The sequence below is a fragment of the Sinocyclocheilus rhinocerous genome, unplaced genomic scaffold (genome assembly GCF_001515625.1).
Source record: "Sinocyclocheilus rhinocerous isolate Xijiao unplaced genomic scaffold, SAMN03320098_v1.1 scaffold592, whole genome shotgun sequence".
Taxonomy (NCBI): domain Eukaryota; kingdom Metazoa; phylum Chordata; class Actinopteri; order Cypriniformes; family Cyprinidae; genus Sinocyclocheilus; species Sinocyclocheilus rhinocerous.
Window position 1 is genome coordinate 725,267 of NW_015642562.1, and position 5,236 is coordinate 730,502.

General features: G+C 32.1%; 1 protein-coding gene across 1 annotated transcript in view; it reads left to right on the forward strand.

Annotated features, from left to right (window-relative positions):
* The window catches only part of LOC107756226 (protein MB21D2), a 10,461-nt gene that overhangs the window by 2,872 nt on the left and 2,353 nt on the right, over positions 1 to 5,236 (forward strand). The window lies entirely within an intron of this gene.

A 5,236-nucleotide genomic window follows, 5' to 3' on the forward strand; every position in this document is an offset into this window, starting at 1 on the left:
GAGTATGGGTCACCATACTTGGCCACATGTCACGTCACTTTTCACTTTTTCACTTTTCACTTTTCAATATTACAGCGAGAATAAAAGTTACTCCTTCTTTCTTTGTGTGAACATTTGGGCGGTGTTATGCAAATCTTCGCACATCGTGACGTAGACATGTGGGGGCGTGTTAGAACGAGCCGTTTTAGGTAGGCGTGGCTGACTCTTAACTTTTATAAAGAATATCTCTTTGGATTTGAGACTTTAGTCTTTGCAACTTTACAGATCTTCTTTATGCACCAAGAGCTTGTAACACTCCAAAGAGAAAGGAACAATTGAAATCGCATCATATGACCCCTTTAACTAATGTTAACAAACACAACTTGTGATTTTTAATAATGCATTAGTAAATGCTAAAATTAACATTAATGTTGTAGAAGTATTGTTCATTCTTAGTTCATGTTAACTAATGAACCTTTTTGTAAAGTGTTACCGATTTTGGTTCTTAACACATTTTTCTTTTGCTATCTTCATTTTTAATGCCCTAATTCAGCAGAGATATTGGTATCTCAATGTCTCCAGGAGTAAATTGTTAAATTGTACACATTTTCAGTTGTCAAAAACCAAATATGCGTCACTTTGCATACAGCTGATGCTTGTTTCTTTAATAAAAGGAATGTTTGAAGAACAAATAATGTTGAAAATAGAAATATACCTTGTTTCCCTCTGTCAAAATGATTGCATATAACACACCTATCCGAGTGCCACAAATATTCTTTTTCCAAAGTTTGTATGACTGTAACTCGAGAAGTATTAATAGTACTCTCAATATACTTTCACATCCTGGTTCCTAAACTTTTCTTTTGCTATCCTCATTTATATGGTTCAATCCTTTATATATAGTGATCTCAGTGCGACAAATTGTTAAATTATACACATTTTCAAATTGTCATTTTGATCCCCTTCTACAAAATAGTGGATTACTGAGTGGAAATACATCCATGATATTTAATGTTTTGCCTTTTCTTCTTCATTCATGTACTTCTTTCAACAGCAAAAAATGATCAAAATCAATATTTTTAGCTGGGGACCTCTGGTTGAGGCGACACAGAATGACCATCTTGCATGCTGAGCTGAGTTTACTGTGCTCTTGTTATGATAGATGCTCAAATTGTGGGCCTGAAGGTGTATTTCTGAATGTTGAACTCGCTGTGGCCTCTGGAGGAGTGGGACAGATCTTCAGGGCCCAAACACACACACACACACACACACACACAAACACACACACACACACACTAAGTTGTTTTGGTTTTTCTGAGCGTCTCTGGAGGTTCTTCTGCTGCTGACGGGAGATTTTAATACCCATGAGTCACTGGCTGGCACATGTACACTTAATCATGAGCTTGAGCTCAGGTGTGACTGGGGATTGTTTTCTTCAGGAGTCAGTTGGCTGTTTCTCTCAGTGTCTTGTCTGGAATGTTCTTGTGTTTGTGTAGGAATCGTTTTATAGACTCTATTGCATTTGCTCTGTTGCTCTTGTGGTTATAGATTAACCTTTTTGTCAATTGCTTTATTATGAAATTTTGTTCTGTGAAGCAATGCCCTTCATTCTCTCTAATGTTGCGCTCACCTCTCGCCAAAATTACCGAAATTGTGAAATAACAACGTTACAACATGGAAATTTTTCATTTTTGTGGCAATGCTCATGACACCGAAGTGCATCCATTTGAAGAAAATTAATCACTAAGCTTAAGATGTTCGCATTAATTAAATTTCGTTAAACAGACTTGAAAATGTATTATTTTGCAATGCCATTTTGTCATGTTATGCAGGTGCAAAAATGACACTTTGCTAATTTAATTCACCTCCCTATTCTCTTGCAAAACATTGATCAGCTATAATAAAACTGCATTTTAAACTGCATGTAGAGCAAATACCAAGTGTGAGAAGTCTGGGTTTTCATCAAATTTCAAACTTTTCAGAAACTAGTGTTTTCACAAAGGAACTTTACTCTCACAAATTGCACATCAGGACTTGAAAAATACACATAAACACAAACCCGGTGATGACGGACACACAGTCTCTTTGGGTGAATCTAATGAAAACACGTCAGAATAAAAATAAGTACTGTAATTCTATATTGCATGAAGAAAACAGCCTATTTTAGAACCATATTTTTCCATTGTGATGCTATTTTCATGGCAATTTAACACATTATCACAATAATTTTACTTTTTAATTTTTAAAATTAACATTAGGTTTTAATAAATAATAATAAAATGACACTAAATTACAGGTTATAAATCAAAAGTAATGCAGTGATACAGAAATACTTATTTATATAATTATATAAATATAAAATGCTAATTTAAATAATATCGGTTTGACAACTACATTAATGAGAGTGCTTAATTGTCATGAATAGACTTAATGATATTGTACAATATTTCAAGTGGGTTTCATGAGTTTCAACCCTTAAAAAATCATATGTGACCCTGGAGCACAAAACCAGTCATAAGGGTCAATTTTTCGAAATTGAGATTTATACATGATCTGAAAGCTGAATAAATAAGCTTTCCATTGATGTATGGTTTGTTAGGATAGGACAATATTTGGCCGAGATACAATTATTTGAAAATCTGGAATCTGAGGGTGCAAAAAAATCTAAATATTGAGAAAATCATCTTTAAAGTTGTCCAAATGAAGTTCTTAGTAATGCATATTACTAATCAAAAATTAAGTTTTGATATATTTACAGTAGGAAATTTACAAAATATCTTCATGGAACATGATCTTTACTTAATATCCTAATGATTTTTGGCATAAAAGAAACATCAATAATTTTGACCCATACAATGTATTTTTGGCTATTGCTACAAATATACCCCAGGGACTTCCAGGGTCACAAATCAGAAAATTTGCAAGCTGCAAAACATGATAGGTGCATTGAATACTTTTTGTTTTTGTAGTCATTTGAGCATTTTGATCATTATGTGATGTACAAGCTGTTTCAACTTAGAATTGTAAGTTCAACAAAAACATGGATAGGTTTTCTTATAAACTTCGAGAGTAAAATATTGTCTGGGTAAATTTTATGCAAGATCTTTAAATTAATTTATCTTACTTTTTTGAAATACGAAATTTGTAGAGTAACAGTCTCCAGTTAACGTTCTTTAGGATAGAATTCCAATAAAACTTTCCCCCTTGGAGTAACTTTCCTTTTGTCATGAAAGACTTGTATAACATCTTAGTGCACTTTTGGTCAAATATGTGACCCTGGCTTTGAAAACCCAGCTAAAGTCATTTTTTGGGTGATTTACTGTTTTCTACATAAAATCATACTTCATAAGGTAAAGAACATTCTGTGAAAATGTAACATTGATATCTTTAATATTGACTGAGTAAGACCATGTGAAATTAATGGCTGAAATCAAACTTTGATGCTTATTATCTCATAATTAGATTGAGACTTTAGCCTGGATTTCACAGAGAGGGTCACGTATATTCCCTTTTACAAGGAAATAGTCTGTTTTATCTACTTTGTGCAAGTACACAACATTTGTCCCTATAACGATCAGTGTTGGATAAGTTACTCCAAAAAAAGTAATTAATTACTAGTTAATTACATTACTTTCTAAATCCTATATCAACCTCAATAATTTAATGATACAAGGATAGACATGAAATGGTTCTTTTAATTCTTTCAAATAAATAATACATAAATTATTCTGGTCACACTTTAAATTATAGGGTCCAATTCTCACTATTAACTAACTATTATCTATAAACTAAGTATACTTCTGCCTCAATATACTCCTAATTACTGCATATTAATACTTAGTAAAGTAGTTGTTGACAATTAAGTTTAAGAATTGGGTAGCACTAAGGATTTAGAATAAGGTCTTCAGAATAAGACATTAACGTGCTTTTTAAGTAATAATAAACAACCAATATCCCTGTAATAGCCATGTTAATAACCAACTAGTTAATATTGAGAATTGGACACTAAAGTGTTACCAATATTCTTATTAACTCACCAAAGAATTTAAAAGTGAGAGGGGTACATAAAAAGCATGCATTTTAAGGTTAGACTTTAAATTTTGATGTTAAATCCACTATTGTGTTGTATATAAATGTTCTACACAGTATTAAGTTCAATTACGTAAGAAGTAACTGTAATTAAATTACAGAAAAAATAAGAGCAATCCCTTACTTTAATTTTTCAAGGGAAAAGTAATTAAATCACAGTAACTAGTAGTGCTGGGCGATTTAGCAAAAAAATAAAATCTAGATTTTTTTCAGAATGTTTGACCGATTCTCGATTTTTTTTACGATTTTAACTAGTCAACTTAAAAATGTAACTACAACATGATTCAAATAACTTTTTCTTTATTAACCCTCTAGTTAAAGAAAATTCTATTCCAAGTGCAGCACACATGTTGTCAACATAATGTAAACGTTAAACAAATCACTTGTTAAATATCTTTGCAGAAAAGATACATGAACTACAACTACATCCTGTACAAACTTATACATGTTATATGTTTAGAAATAGGCTACAATGAAAATGCTTTAAAAAACAATCTCAACAATGTAATTAAAATTCAAAATGACTGACTTTATACATAGAATCCAAAATTGTACATTTGTATACTGCACACTTGTAAATATATCTGTACATTCATTTAAACAGTTAGATTTCTCTATATTTCTGCTTCTGTATATAGTGCATTATTTAATTTTCTGTTTTTCTTATATTAGTGTTATACTCCATCTCTACGGTGTTCCTATGTCTGCTGCACTATTTCCATACGTTCTTCTGCACTGGAAGCTCCTGTCACTAGTCAAATTCCTTGTCTGTGTAAACATACTTTGTAATAAAGCTCTTTCTGACTTCTGAAGGTATAACACCAGTAGACTATTAACAATAAATGTTCTGTGAAAACAACGAACAGCAGCTTTCAGCCTGTCACCATGATATAAACATGAAATATCAGACTTACAGTAGTAGTTCTTTACAGGTTTTTTATTAGATTGTGCTGCTTTTCCACAGTTTTTTCTATGTAAACATAGACGCGTTGTGACGCTTCTATGTTTACATGAGCGCGTCTCATGTAAGCGGTTAATCACGTGCGCCGACATGCGGTTGAATCGTTCTTTTCTCTTTACTGTTATCATTGGCATATTGTCAAAGTGTCTAATTCTGACGTTTGGTTATATTTCTATATATTTCGCGATTCCTCGATTTCTAAAAAAT